This window comes from Triticum dicoccoides, chromosome 5B, assembly GCF_002162155.2.
Source record: "Triticum dicoccoides isolate Atlit2015 ecotype Zavitan chromosome 5B, WEW_v2.0, whole genome shotgun sequence".
NCBI lineage: Eukaryota > Viridiplantae > Streptophyta > Magnoliopsida > Poales > Poaceae > Triticum > Triticum dicoccoides.
This window is the reverse complement of record NC_041389.1, coordinates 616,340,059-616,356,939: the sequence shown is the minus strand read 5'-3', so window position 1 is coordinate 616,356,939 and position 16,881 is coordinate 616,340,059.

Sequence of the window (16,881 nt, the reverse complement as noted above, 5' to 3'; positions counted from 1 at the left end):
ATCGAATAAGGAACCAGTTACAATTACTAAACCTGCCATTTCAATGGAACACTTTGAAAGTCCTGTGGAGGAGAACAATGAAGTTCCTACTAGGAGCAAGAGACAGACGACTGCAAAGTCCTTTGGTGATGATTTTCTTGTGTATCTCATAGATGAAACTCCCAGTTCTATTTCAGAGGCCTATGCATCTGAAGATGCTGACTACAGGAAGGAAGTGTTCCGTAGTGAGATGGATTCCATCTTGGCAAATGAAACTTGGGAGATAACTGATCGTCCTTATGGGTGCAAACCTACAGGGTGCAAATGGGTATTCAAGGAGAATCTTAAGCCTGATGGTACTATCAAAAAGTACAAGGCACGACTCGTGGCTAAGAGATATACTCAAAAGGAAGGTGAAGACTTCTTTGATACTTACTCACCTGTGGCGCGACTGACCACTATTTGAGTACTACTTTCATTAGCTGCCTCACAAGGTCTTCTCGTTCATCAAATGGATGTTAAGACTGCTTTCCTAAATGGAGAGTTCGAAGAGGAAATTTATATGGAACAACCAGATGGGTTTGTAGTAGATGGTTAGGAAGGTCAGGAAGGGAAAGTGTGCAAGTTGCTGAAGTCTTTGTATGGACTTAAGCAAGCACCCAAGTAGTGGCATGAGAAGTTTGAGAGAACTTTAACAGTTGTAGGCTTTGTTATAAACGAAGCTGATAAATGTATGTACTATCGCCATGGTGGGGGCGAGGGAGTTATCCTTTGCTTGTATGTTGATGACATACTTATTTTCGAAACAAATCTGAAGTTTATTAAGGAGGTAAAGGATTTCCTATCTTGTTACTTTGAGATGAAGGATTTAGGAGTGGATGATGCCATTCTGAACATCAAGTTGTTGCGAGACGATGATGGTGGGATTACATTGCTTCAATCACACTATGTGGAAAAGATCTTGAGTCGGTTTGGCTACAGTGACTGCAAGCCCTCTCCAACACCATATGATGCTAGTGTGTTGCTTTGAAAGAATTGAAGAATTGCTAGAGACCAATTGAAATATTCTCAGATTATTGGCTCGCTTATGTATTTAACCAGTGCTACATGACATGCCATATCTTTTGCTGTTAGCAAACTGAGCCGGTTTATCTGAAAACCAGGAGATGTGCATTGGAAAGCTCTAGAGAGAGTTTTTTGTTATTTGAAAGGCACTGCGAATTATGGAATTCACTACACTGGGCACCCAAAGGTGCTTGAAGGGTATAGTGAGTCAAACTGGATCTCAGATGCTGATGAGATAAAGGCCACGAGCGGATATGTATTCACTCATGGAGGTGGCGCTGTTTCTTGGAAGTCTTGCAAGCAGACCATATTAATGAGGTCAACAATGGAAGCAGAACTCACAACACTAGATACATCTACGGTCGAAGCAGATTGGCTTCGCCAGCTCTTAGATGACTTGCCGGTTGTTGAGAAACCTGTACCGGGTATCCTTATGAACTGCGAAATCAAACTGTGATCACGAAAGTGAGAAGCTCAAAGGATAACATGAAGTCATCAAGACACGTTCAGAGAAGGTTAAAGTCTGCCAGGAAAATGAGAAACTCCGGAGTTATTGCATTGGATTATATCCAACCATCTAAAAATCTGGCAGATCCTTTTACTAAGGGTCTATCACATAATGTGATAAATAATGCATCGAGGGAGATGGGTATGGGACCCACAATATGAGTTGTTCACAGTGGTAACCAATTCTTTGCGATCGGAGATCCCGTGAATTAGATGTGGTAGACAAGCTATTGGTCAACTGAGAGGAGAGTATCCTTACTATTAACAATACCACTCTATGAAGATGCAATACTCTCCTAATCTGCATGGTAGGTTGATGTATATCTTAATGTGTTCGAAGTGGCTCTTTAAGCAGAGATGTTGTTCTGCAGAACAACTTTTGAAGAACACACCTATATGAGCCTGATTGTTAAACGTCGCAATCTATGAGAGTAGGGCTGTCTAGTAAACTCATGAAAGGTCTCGGAGTATCATGCATAAGCTCCACCCGCGGGGAAGACCCACGGTAGCCCAGTATCGGTCAAGGCTTTGTGTGAAGCTAGATTCGCAAAAAACTTGCGATTCAAGGCCCAATCCACTGTTCAAGTTGCTTACTAGTGTAGCATAGAGTTCTAGGTGGAAGTTCAACCTAACATTATCCACTATAGTACCGGTATATAAAACAGTGTTTTGGAACCGAAGACAATTCTTGTGTGCCTATGGGATCTGGTGGGGGATTGCTGGAATTTAGTCTATTTTGGGACGGCCCAATAACTATTGCAGAAATTCCTAATAAATCCTGGAGGCCCACTTAGCCCATTCGTGCAAGTCAAGGGATACTACTAAAGTTTAGTCCCACATTGCTAGTTTAGTGGGAGTTGGACCTCCTTATAAGGGAGGTTGTTTCCCCACTTGTATGAGCAGGAGAACAAGTGGGGCATCCACGCGCGCTCCTCCTCCGCCGCCCGCCTCGCCATGCCATGCCTCGTCACAATGCGCCGCGGGTTGCGGGAATGAACTGATGTCTAAATTTTTGCCTCGCACTACTGGTAGACGAAAGGTAACTCAGGAGCTGGAAAGTTTTTGTTGTAGTGGATACTAAATACGAACGCTGCACCCTTCGGTTGCTGCCTGTTTGTTTCGTCTCCCTCGTTCCCTTCAGCTCCCGGCGCAGCCTCTCACCTTCTACTCCTATGCCTATAAAAGGGAGGTCGCTCCTCTCCACGGAGACACAATTGAAGATCCTCTTCCTCTCGCCTCAAAGTACCTAGCATTGCGCTGCTGTTACGACCTTCCCCATCCCGGCTTGCAACATGCACCCCAGGACGGGACAGTAGGCCTCTGAAACTCCACCTCTTTGAGTCCTGTACGGGAGAAGGGTGATAAGGTTTTTGGGGAGCGCTCAGCGCGACTACTGACTTCTTCGTCACGGACGCCCTGGACTCCGACGACTACTTCCCCGACGATGACTTCTTCCCCGATGTTGACAACCTCCTCGACGACATGGATACCGAGGACATCGACCCCAAGTCCAATGTTTCTGTTGCTGCTGTTGTCCCGTATGTGTTCTTGTTTTTTCTTTTAGAGGTCATGTCATAGTTTCTTGTTCTACTCTCTTCTCTAGATATGTTTGGTTCTAGTTCATATTTGCAGATGTTATTTACCTTCTCTCTGTCAGATCGCATGACTTGCTTTATCTCTGCTATTTTAGTCATGCTTTATCTAGTCTTTCCATTAATAAAGTCATATGGTAAATTGCTCATATTTCCAACAATCCAAAAACCTTATTATAGGCAATTGACCCCAAGTTGTTTTGCTGCTTCCATGAGACCTCCTATGTTTGAGGGTATCCACTATAAGAGGTGGCGCGTGAGAGCAGTCTTATGGTTTCAAACCATGAGTTTCTATAAGCCACTCTTGGCAAACCTGAAGGAGAGTATGATGCTCAAAAGGCACAAGCTTTTCAGAAAATCGATACCCTGTTTAAGGCTGCTCTCTTGAGTGTTCCTTGTGAGAACATAGTTGATGCTTATGCATCAATCGATAATGGAAAAGATATGTGGGACGCACTCGAGGCCAAGTTTGGGGTCTCGGATGCTGGTGCTGAGCTGTACATCATGGATCAATTCTATGATTACAGGATGACTGAAGAGCGCTCCATGGTTGAGCAAACTCATGAGATACAGTCATTTGCTATAGAACTTGAGCACTTCAATTGTACCCTACTGGACAAGTTTATTGCCAGAGGTATCATCACTAAGCTTCCTCCCACATGGAGGAATTTTCTACCTTACTGAAGCATAAGAGGCAGGAGTTTTCCGTTCCGCATCTCATTGGTACTCTTGATGTGGAAGAAAAGGCGAGAGCAAAGGACAACCGTGCTCGAGGTATTGAGGGAGGTTCTAGTGCCAATCTGGTACAGAAGAAAAACTTGCAGCCCCACAAGTTCAAGAACAAGGGCAAGTTTGATGGTAAAGCAAAGTTTGATGGGAAGAACATGGTTGTACATCACACGAACTTCAAGAAGAAGAATGACAAGAAGAAAGGTGTTTGTCATGTGTGTGGAGATACTGATCATTGGGCTCCTAGTTTCCCTAATCGCTGTGACAAGCATCATCTTGGGAAAGGAGGCAAGACCGCTAATGTTGTCATTGGAGACACTGACATGAAGGATGCTGGGTATGGTATATTTCCCACTATTCTTTTAGTATGTCATTCTCCTGTTAATTGACACGGGTGCTAATGTGCATGTATGCGGTGATATTTCCATGTTTTCGTCTTATCATACCGCAGGGACTTCCACCGTGCTGATGGGCAACGATTCAAGTGCTTCTGTTCATGGTGTTGGCACGGTCGATCTGAAGTTTACTTCAGGTAAGATCGTGCGGCCGAAGAACGTGCATTATGTCCCCTCCGTCAATAAAAATCTTGTTAGCAGATCTCTTCTGTGTAGAGATGGCTACAAGCTTGTCTTTGAGTCGAATAAATTTGTAATATCCAAGTATGGAATGTTTGCTGGTAAAGGCTATGAGTCAGGAGGCCTGTTTCGTTTATCCTTATCTGATGTTTGCAATAATGTTGTTAATCATGTTTGCAACAATAGTGAATCAAATGTGTGGCATTCATGTCTCTGTCATTTTAACTTAGGTTGCATGTTGTGTCTAGAGGAGTTAAACTTAATCCCTAGTTTCACCACTGTCAAGGTATCTAAGTGTCAAGTGTGTGTGCAAGCTAAGCAACCTCGTAAGTCTCATGTGACTACAGAAACGAGAAATCTTGCACCACTAGAGCTCATACATTCAGATCTATGTGAAATGAATGGTGTTTTGAAAAAAGGTGGAAAGAAGTATTTTATGACGTTAATTGATGACTCCACTAGATACTGTCATGTGTATCTTGTGAAATCTAAGGATGAGGCTTTGAACTATCTCAAGATCTATAAAGCTGAAGCGGAAAACCAACTTGATCGAAAGATCAAGAGACTTAAGTCCGATCGTGTTGGAGAGTATTTGCCAAATGACTTAGGTCCGATCGTGGTGGAGAGTATTTTCCAAATGAATTTGATTCTTCTTGTGTGGAACATGGTATAATCCATGATAGGACACCTCCCTATTCACCTCAGTCAAATGGGATGGCCGAAAGAAACAACCGTACTCTAACCGATTTGGTTAGCGCCATATTAGACACATCGGGTCTCTCCAAGGCATGGTGGGGGAAGGTAATATTGACTACATGTCATGTCCTAAACCGAGTTCCCACAAAGAACAAAGAGATAACTCCATTCAAGGAATGGGAGAAGAAAAGGTTAAATCTCTCTTATCTATGAACCTGGGGTTGTTTGGCGAAAGTCAATGTGCCAATTCCAAAGAAGCGGAAGCTGGGACCAAAAACTGTGGATTGTGTTTTCCTGGGATATGCTTTTCATAGCATTGGTTATAGATTCTTGGTTGTAAAATCTGAGGTACCTGACATGCATGTTGGTACGATCATGGAGTCGAATGATGTGACTTTCTGTGAAGATATCTTTCCCATGAAGGATATAGGCTACCTCATCTAACCAGGAGATGCCTAGTTCATCGAATCATGAACCAGTTACAATTACTAAACCTGCCATTTCGATGGAACACTTTGAAAGTCCTGTGGAGGAGAACAATGAAGTTCCTACTAGGAGCAAGAGACAAAGGACTGCAAAGTCCTTTGGTGATGATTTTCTTGTGTATATCATAGATGACACTCCCAGTTCTATTTCAGAGGCCTATGCATATGAAGATGCTGACTACTGGAAGGAAGCCATCCGTAGTGAGATGGATTCCATCTTGGCAAATGAAACGTGGGAGATAATTGATCATCCTTATGGGTGCAAACCTATAGGGTGCAAATGGGTATTCAAGAAGAAGCTTAGGTCTGATGGTACTATCGAAAAGTACAAGGCACGACTTGTGGCTAAGGGATATACTCAAAAGGAAGGTGAAGACTTGTTTGATACTTACTCACCTAAGGCGCGACTGACCACAATTCGAGTACTACTTTTACTAGCTGCCTCACATGGTCTTCTCGTTCATCAAATGGATGTTAAGACTGCTTTCCTAAATGGAGAGTTGGAAGAGGAAATTTATATGGAACAACCAGATGGGTTTGTGGTAGATGGCCAGGAAGGGAAAGTGTGCAAGTTGCTGAAGTCTTTGTATGGACTTAAGCAAGCACCCAAGCAGTGGCATGAGAAGTTTGAAAGAACTTTCACAACTACAAGCTTTGTTGTAAAGGAAGCTGATAAATGTGTGTACTATCGCCATGGTGGGGGCGAGGGAGTTATCCTTTGCGTGTATGTTGATGACATACTGATTTTCGGAACAAATCTGAAGGTTATTAAGGAGGTCAAGGATTTCCTATCTCGTTGCTTTGAGATGAAGGATTTAGGACTGGCTGATGTCATTCTGAACATCAAGTTGTTGCGAGACGATGATGGAGGGATTACATTGCTTTAATCGCACTATGTGGAAACGATCTTGAGTCGCTTTGGCTACAGTGACTGCATGCCCTCTCCAACACCATATGATGCTAGTGTGTTGCTTCGAAAGAATCGAAGAATTGCTAGAGACCAATTGAAATATTCTCAGATTATTGGCTCGCTTATGTATTTAACCAGTGCTACAAGACCTGACATCTCTTTTGCTATTAGCAAACTGAGTCGGTTTGTCTCAAAACCAGGAGATGTGCATTGGAAAGCTCTAGATGGAGTTTTGCGTTATTTGAAAGGCACTGCGAATTATGGAATTCACTACACTGGGCACCCAAAGGTGCTTGAAGGGTATAGTGACTCAAACTGGATCTCAGATGCTGATGAGATAAAGGCTACGAGTGGATATGCATTCACTCATGGAGGTGTCGCTGTTTCTCGGAAGTCTTGCAAGCAGACCATATTAACGAGGTCAACAATGAAAGCAGAACTCACATCACTAGATACAGCTACGGTCGAAGCAGATTGTCTTCGCCGGCTCTTAGATGTCTTGCCGGTTGTTGAGAAACTTGTACCAGGTATCCTTATGAACTAGGACAATCAAACTGTGATCACTGATACGTCTCCGTCGTATCTATAATTTTTTATTGTTCCATACCAATATTATTCAACTTTCATATACTTTTGGCAACTTTTTATATTATTTTTGGGACTAACATATTGATCTAGTGCCCAGTGCCAATTCCTATATGTTGCATGTTTTTTGTTTCGCAGAAACCCCATATCAAATGGAGTCCAAACGGGATAAAAACGGATGGAGAATTATTTTGGAATATTTGTGATTTTTGGGAAGTAAAATCAACGCGAGGCGGTGCTCGAGGGGGCCAGGAGATAGGGGCGTGCCATAGGGAGGCAGGCGCGCCCTGGACTCTCCTGGCCCCCTGTAAGGCGGTTGACGCTCTTCTTTTTTCGCAGGAAAGCTAATTTTATCAGAAAGATCTGGGCCAAAGATTCACCCCAATCGGAGTTACAGATCTCCGGATATAAAAGAAACGGTGAAGGGGGAGAATCTGAAAAATGGAGAAACAGCGAGAGACAGAGAGATAGATCCAATATCGGAGGGGATCTCGCCCCTCCCAAGCCATGGGAGCCAAGGACCAGAGGGAAAACCCTTCTCCCATCTAGGGAGAAGGTCAAGGAAGAAGAATAAGAAGGGGGCTCTCTCCCCCTTGCTTCCGGTGGCGCCGGAACACCGCCGGGAGCCATCATCATCACCGCGATGTTCACCAATACCTCCGCCATCTTCACCAACATCTCCATCACCTTCCCCCATCTATATTCAGCGGTCCACTCTCCCGCAACCCGCTGTACCCTCTACTTGAACATGGTGCTTAATGCTTCATATTATTATCCAATGATGTGTTGCCATCCTATGATGTCTGAGTAGATTTTCGTTGTCCTACCGGTGATTGATGAATTGCTATGATTGGTTTAATTTGCTTGTGGTTATGTTGCTGTCCTATTGTGCCCTCCGTGTCGCGCAAGCGTGAGGGATTCCTGCTGTAGGGTGTTACAATACATTGATGATTAGCTTATAGTGGGTTGCTTGAGTGAAAGAAGTATAAACCCGAGTAAGAGGGTTGTGGCGTATGGGATAAAGGGGACTTGATACTTTAATGCTATGGTTGGGTTTTACCTTAATGATCTTTAGTAGTTGCGGATGCTTTCTACAGTTCCAATCATAAGTGCATATGATCCAAGAAGAGAAAGTATGTTAGCTTATGCCTCTCCCACATAAAACTTGCTATCGGTCTAGTAAAGTAGTCAATTGCTTAGGGACAATTTCACAATTCCTACCACCACTTTTCCACACTCGCTGTATTTACTTTATTACTTCTTTATCTAAGCAACCCCTAGTTTACATTTACGTACTCTTTATTATCTTACAAATCTATCCAACAACACCTACAAAGTACTTCTAGTTTCATACTTGTTCTAGGTAAAGCAAACACTGAGCATGTGTAGATTCGTATCAGTGGCAGATAGGACTTGAGAGGGTATTTGTTCTACCTTTAGCTCCTCGTTGGGTTCAACACTCTTACTTATCAAAAGAGGCTACAGTTCCCCTACACTTGTGGGTTATCAATCACGAAAGTGAGCAGCTCAAAGATAACATGAAGTCATCAAGACACGTTCAGAGAAGGTTAAAGTCTGTCAGGAAATTGAGAAACTCCGGAGTTATTGCATTGGATTATATCCAAACATTAAAAATCTGGCAGATCCTTTTACTAAGGGTCTATCATGTAATGTGATAGATAATGCATCGAGGGAGATGGGTATGAGACCCACAATATGAGTTGTTTACAGTGGTAACCTATTCTTTGTGATCGGAGATCCAGTGAATTAGATGTGGAAGACAAGCTGTTGGTCAACTAAGAGGAGAGTATCTTTACTATTAACAATACCACTCCATGAAGATGCAACACTCTCCTAATCTGCATGGCAGGTTGATGTATATCTTAATGTGTTCTGAGTGGCTCTTTAAGCAGAGATGTTGTCTTGTAGAACATCTTTTGAAGAACACACCTATATGAGTCTGATTGTTAAACGTCGCAATCTATGAGAGTAGGGTTCTCTCTAGTAAACTCATGAAAGGTCTCGGAGTATGACGCATAAGCTCCACCCGCGAGGAAGATCCACAGTAGCCCAGTATCAGTCAAGGCTTTCTGTGAAGCTAGATTCGCAGAAAACTTGCAGTTCAAGGCCCAGTCCACTGTTCAAGTTGCTTACTAGTGTAGCATAGAGTTCTAGGTGGAAGTTCAACTTAACAGTCTCCACTTCAGTACCGGTATATAAAACAGTGTTTAGGAACCAAAGGAAATTCTTGTGTGCCTCTGGGATCTGGTGGGGGATTGCTGGAATTTAGTATATTTTGGGACGGCCCACTAACTATTTCAGAAATTCCTAATAAATCATAGAGGCCCACTTAGCCCATTCTTGCAAGGCAAGGGATACTACTAAAGTTTAGTCCCACATTGCTAGTTTAGTGGGAGTTGGACCTTCTTATAAGGGAGGTTCTTTCCCCACTTGTATGAGCATGAGAACAAGAGGGACATCCAGGCACGCTCCTCCTCCTCCGCCCGCGTCGCCAAGCCACGCCTCGACGCGCAGCGGGTTGCGGGAATGAGCCGATGTCTAATTTTTTTAAAGTTTTTGTTGTAGTGGATACTGAATACGAATGCCGCACCCTTCGACTGCTGCCTGTTCGTTTCGTCTCCCTCGTTCCCTTCAGCTCCCGGCGCAGTCTCTCTCCTTCTTCTCCTGTGCCTATAAAAGGGAGGTCGCTCCTCTCCAGAGAGACACACCAGAAGATCCTCTTCCTCTCGCCTCAAACTTCCTGAGCACTGCGCTGCTGCTACGATCCTCCCCATCCCAGCGTGCACCGCAGGTCGGGACAGTAGGCCTCCAAAATTGCACCTATTTGAGTCCGTTACGGGAGAAGGGTGATAAGGTTTTTGGGGAGCACTCATCGCGACTACTGACTTCCTCATCACGGATGCCCCAGGCTCCGACGACTACTTCCCCGACATCGACAACCTCCTCCACGAAATGGCTACCAAGGACTGACGGTGTCCTGGACTAGGGGGTACTCACCACGTCGTCTCCCAATCAATTAGATTGGGCCGACGACCCCCGTGGCCGTATACTCATGGGCCAGTTCGGACAGTTGCCGCATACAAGGAAGATTCCACAAGACTTGGTGATCAAGACAAGGACTCCTCCCCACCGGCGTATTCAGCTAGGACTCTTGTTATCCTAGGCCTCTGATGCATTATATAAACCGAGGCCAGGCTAGTCGATAGATCATATAACAACAATCATAATCATAGGATAGCTTCTAGGTTTAGCCTCTACGATATCGTGGTAGATCAACTCTTGTAATACTCATATCATCAAGATCAATCAAGCAGGAAGTAGGGTATTACCTCCATCGAGAGGGCCCGAACCTAGGTAAAACATCGTGTCCCCTGCCTCCTGTTACCATTAGCTTTAGACGCATAGTTCGGGACCCCCTACCTGAGATCCGCCGGTTTTGACACTGACATTGGTGCTTTCATTGAGAGTTCCGCTGTGTGATCGGCAAAAGGATCAATGGCTCGACTGCAGGTCAACTGCGACGTCGGTTTCTTCGTCACCAGCTCGACTGGTCACCTTGGCTTGACCGAGGACTGCGCCTACCTCCGATCGTCATGTTCGGATGAGGGCCTTCATCAACATCAACTCCGATCTCTATCAAGATCATGGAGGAGTCATCCATGGAGCTCGGGGGCTCAACATCAACATTGCCCTCGGGCGATCGTGTTGTTTTTCTGGACAGCAAACTCGTATCTGCCGCCACCGCCTCCTCGAGTGTCTCCTAAATGATTAATTCGGTGGAATTATGCGGAATTAAGTCTACAACAACCCTGCATAAATTTCGTCGAGTTCCGATGGAGGAATCTCTGGCAATCTCCGATATACCGGAGCCCTGTTGAATCTGGACAAGAATCTGGACGAGTTTGGAGCGGGGTGTCCAGCATCTAGCTCAGACGTCCTTTGGAAGATCCAACCGTTGATCGGCTGCGGAATTCCCATATCTACCACCTGCCAACAATTCAGCTCGATCCGATCGTCCAAACTCCGGGAAACTTTCGATTAGTGCATCACTTTTCGGACCTATTTTCTGCGCGAGAAAGAATCCGACCCGAGTTCATCTTCTTTATGAACGGGATCTTGGACATCCTTTTTGAAGGAAGTTTTTGTATGGTGTATTGTGTTTTATCCTCAAACACATCCCATTAATATTAAAAGTATTTTTACAATACTATCTTCACAATCGCGCCGGTGTCAAACCGGCTCGACAACATCACTCCAGGGCGGCCGACCTGCGCTAGACACATCGTCGCTTTGTTGAGCCGAGCTCAACTTCTTCGGATCATCATCTCGGCCAGCCGAACAATAGTTCGGCATCGTGAAGGATAAGTCGTCATCAACATCACTGCTACACGGATTACACGGGGCGGGCACACTGGCATCACCGCACGATCACTTCGTCGAGCCAGCATTGACCACATCACAAGTGACGACCTGGGTCGGCACGGCCGCACTGTTGCCTCTTCGAGCCAATATCCTTCACGCCGAACTACTTCAACACCTCGGCTGGCATGGCAGCTGCAACAACTCCTCACCGGCATGCTCTGTCACCTCGGCTAGACCAGGGACTTGGCTATTTCTTCATCAACCTACTCCGGTGACTTCGGCGTCACCAGCCGACCAGCTTCGTCACGTTAGCTGGACCGGGAGCTTTGCCTCGACAAGCTAACCTTTGCCAACATCGCCATGCTGTCGCTTTATCGCCCATCAGTCAACGGGTGTGCGGATCGATTCCCAATTTTGGGAGTCGCTTTTCTTCGGACTACTACAAGCAAATAAACCAGGTGCTATTAATCCTAACAATTTTTGCTTGTTGGGCTTATTTTTCTTAAGGAATTATTAATCTGGTCTATTTCATCATCTGTACACAGGTCTATCAAATTGCGGCCACATTAAAAACGGTCGCGTGGTGGTTCGGTCAGTTTCCGTACATAGTTCGGCGAGCGCCGCATCCGAAACTCAGACCACCCTGCAAATTCAGGCTTTGTCATGCCTTCACAGTGTCACGCCAATGCCCTGCATCGACATTGGCTTCGGTGCCAGGCCACATCTCTTTAAATAAATTATTCTTGCATAAAGCAATTATTCAAGGATTATATATATATTATTTCCTGGACCGCACTGTTTTATGTGTGCAGGTAATCGATTGTAACCGCGTTACGTGGTCACTACTCTGGAATGCCGAACTCCTTGCTCGGACAACTCGGGCCTGGGGGCTGGGACCTCGGCCATGCCGAGGACTGCGAACCTTATCGGTTCAAGTGGCGTCCTTGTCCCGCCACAAGCCCGAATCGCGTCATCAACACCAAACACATTAACCAGCTAAGTTGCTTTCATGCTCAAAAACTTTCAGTTTTAAATCTTGTTCGGTCTGACCAAGCATTATACCTTTTTGGCACAAAGTTGTTTGTGACAAAATTCCTTGTCATAACTTTGTTTGTGACACACAAATTCAAATACACCGTTTACTTGGGGGCTCCCTTGCTGGAGCTTTTCCTCCTGCATATTATTATACTTGTACGGCTTCGTTCCTTGTTCTTGTATTACGCCACAATATCCACCATATTGACCTAAGTGATTTGCAAGCTGGGTTGCCTTGCTCCTCTGTTTACCCCTACGTTCCCGATTGTTCGGCTAGGGAGTAAAGGGAGCACCTCTGCGATTTTCACGATCGGGTCACCGAGCCGGACCTCAGACTTGGTGAAGCCGAAAGCTAGTGCTCTTACTGTTTTCAATGATGGTCGGCACACAACGGGACTCATGAGTACAAAAAATCTATTGCACAAGTCTCATAATAATAATGAGCAACCGAAGAAAGGTATCGGTGGGGGTACTATTTTCTTCGAAGATGCTTCTTACACTTTGTTAGTAATATAGCATAAGTTCCCTGAGCGTGCTTTGTCTGTTATAGCCTTATGGCCTGAATGCCTTGTTATCGGAAACACCGTCAATATTCTCGACATGTGGAGTACATAACACTCTTCGGTCCTTGACCGAAGAGGGAGAAGCCGCCGGTCGGTTAAGACGCGTTCAAAGTTCGGGTGAACACAGATATGATATAAGTACTTCGGTAAGCATAATCATTATAACATAAAATTCTTTTACCCAAGTCACTCGGGGGCTCTTAAATTTATGTGAGCTGTTTTATAATAAGTGTTCTTCTTCCTAGTTGTTGCACAGTCTTTTTTCTATTACTCCTTTTTTCGACGAGAGTGTGTGGTCAATAGTCGGGGAGCCTAAGTACTCCGCCTTCGGGATAGGAGGTTGAAGCCGTAGGCTGACCCGCTTGAAGTCTTAAGATAGGATGTGTCATGTTAAAGCATGACAGAAGCACACTTTTTTTTCTAAGACCAATTTTCGGATTGGCACTGAACACTTGATCTGGTTCGGACGTTGTGTTTTTCCTAACGTTTTGTTTTGGTTTTCCAATCCTATGGCACTTTTCAACTATTTGTGTGTTTTTCACATAAGTCTCGCAGTGCAACGCCGGACACCTTTAGGGATTCGGCAAAAAATCTCGGATATTGCTATATATGCATCAGTTTTGAATTGTGTCTTCGGTCAATAGTTGGGTTGCCCGGCTCCTGTGCTTGCCTCCTATGTTCCGCTTTGTTTGGCTAGGTGTGCAAAGGGAGAACCACTGCGATTGTGCTTCTAGCTCGCATGGTTAAGCACCTCGGTGGAGAAAGCCAAAAACTGACTGTCACAATAAGCATAAACTGGTCAGCGATCCGATGACTATGTTAAATGACGGGCCGTTCATAACATTGACCGAAGTGTTTACGGCTTGACCTCGGCTGTCGCCGAACACTAAGCGGGGGGCTACTTGCTGGCCTCCCAACTTTAAGCTCCTATGACTAAGTGAAAGTTATAAAGCCCGCATATATGACTGCGTCGTTTCCACCAACACAACCGCCTTGGGCACCGAGACGTCGGCTAAGGGTTGTTTTGTTATTTCGGAAACACCCTGCGTAGCATCTACAAGGGGGTAGAAGCCGACGATGGGCCACTTTCAGATTATAAATGGTCGCAACGGAAGTAAAAATTTGGGTTCATTTAAACCACAGAGTTTGGAAGCTTTCCTCGAACTAAATCCTCAGTATTTTCCTCCCACGTTGATCGGAGCTGAGGTTTCATGATCATGCTTAGCATGATAGCCCAAAGAAAGGAACCGATAACGGGACTATTTTCTTTGGACGATGTTTCTTATGTTAAACAATAATATAACATGTCTCTCTACGTACCTTTGTTTATAAAATCGTATGGCCGGATCGCCTTGTTTGCCGTAAATCTTTGTCCTCATAAAGGCTTTATAAAGTGGGACAAACACTCCCCGACTACTGGCCGAGGAGGCTGAAGCCGATGGACGGTCAACAAAGTTTTTACAATGCAGATCCGAGCATTGATGATGTGAAGTACTTGGATACATAGAATCATTACACATAATTTGTGATTTTACTTTGGACATCGATCCTTAATTCGGCCACCCGTGTCCACATTAAGGCTCAGGGGCTACTAGGCTTCGTGCTTATTATTTACAAATATTAAAGGGGTACATCGATCCCCTGATCTGGTGTCGCCACTCGACCAGTGTCTCGGGGGCTACTGCATTGACAATCCAATGCAGAAAATTTAAAGTGCAATATAGTTTTCGAGGAGATTATTATCCTCAGGTTAGTTGGCCGCACCCAACCTGAGTCTCGAGGACTTTGCACACCGCGTTTCATTCCTAAGTATTCTGCCGAGCTAGGAATTGATCCTCAGGCTGATTTTACGCATCGACCTGAGTCCCAGGGCTACTAGGGTCAGCGGTTTGATTTTTTCCTTCAGGTGCATCCCGGATATTAGGCCAATACGCACCTTGAGGGTTACTGATAGACATATACTGGCTATACATCTCATTAGAGATTACATTGCACAATTCGGAATTAAATTCATAAAAATCAGCCCGTGGCCAAGGTGGTGCACCACCCCAGAAGCAGTCCGGCATAAAGCTCGGGTGCCAGTGGCTGGCTCCTTAGAGGGCATTTCCAGTATTAAGCTTAGCTAAACTCTTTCAACTTTTTTGAACCAAGGTGATCTATGACACCTCGGATATAATCCGGCGTTGGAGCCTGGACACAGTCCGACGTTGGAGCTCGGATACATTCCGGCGTTGGAGCTCGGAAGCAGTCCGACGTTGGTGCTCGGCTGCAAAAGACACCTCGAATGCAGTTCAGCATTGGAGCTCGGACGCAAGAGGACACTGCCGCCCGGGAACAACTTCAAACCCGAGGTGTGGCATTAAAAATAGCAACGCATTGATAAAGGTCGTAAACTTAAAGGGGCTCCTCGGATACCCAATGTGTGAACTCTTCGGATGCACTTTGGCGATCCTCAAGATCGAAGATAAGAAGATATGTTGAACCAGTTTTCAAGACCGACGACCGAAGATGAAGAACAGTTTGGAAGAATCGAGGAGCGTCCCCAACTTGAAGACCAGTTCAGGGGGCTACTGACAGTGTCCTGGACTAGGGGGTACTCACCATGTCGTCTCCCAATCAGTTAGATTGGGCCGAGGACCCCCGTGGCCGTATACTCATGGGCCAGTTCGGAAAGTTGCCGCATACAAGGAAGATTCCACAAGACTTGGTGATCAAGACAAGGACTCCTCCCCACCGTCGTATTCGGCTAGGACTCTTGTTATCCTAGGCCTCTAGTGCATTATATAAACCGAGGCCAGGCTAGTCGATAGATCATATAACAACAATCATAATCATAGGCTAGCTTCTAGGGTTTAGCCTCTATGATCTCGTGGTAGATCAACTCTTGTAATACTCATATCATCAAGATCAATCAAGCAGGAAGTAGGGTATTACCTCCATCGAGAGGGCCCGAACCTGGGTAAAACATCGTGTCCCTTGCCTCCTGTTACCATTAGCCTTAGACGCACAGTTCGGGACCCCCTACCCGAGATCCGCCGGTTTTAACACCGACAAGGACACTGACCCCAAGTCCAGTGCTACTGTTGCTGCTGCTGTCCCGTACGTGTTCTTGTTTTTTCTGTTAGAGGTCTTGTCACAGTTTCTTGTTCTACTCTCTACTCTAGATATGTTCGGTTCTAGTTGATATTTGCAGATGTTATGTAAATCCCCGGATCCGATGCGCCAGGTGTCTGCCAGTTATTCGCCTTTGTGCCATGTCATTTGCTTGCATGTTGCATTTTGTCATGTCATCATGTGCATTTCATTTTGCATGCGTGTTCGTCTCATGCATCCGAGCCTTTTCCCCGTTGTCCGTTTTGCAATCCGGCACTCCTATGTCACCCGGCGTCCCCTTCTTGCCTCTCTTCGTGTGCGGGTATTAAACTTTCTCGGAATGGACCGAGTCTTGCCAAGCGGCCTTGGTATAGCACCGGTAGACCGCCTGTCAAGTTTCGTGCCATCTGGAGGTCGTTTGATACTCCAACGGTTAACCGCGTAGCCCGAAACCCCCCTTCTCTTTGCAGCCCAACACCCCTTCCAAACTGGCCCAAAACCCATCTAACTCCCCTCCATGCTCTCGGTCATTCGATCACGATCGCATGGCCGAAAACCGCTCCTCATTTGGACTCTCCTAGCCCCCTCTACCTATATATTAGCCCCCTCCCCCGAAATCTCGGGCAAACCCTAGATCAAACTCCACCCGCCGTCGCCGGACAAAAATCTGGGCAGCGGACATGT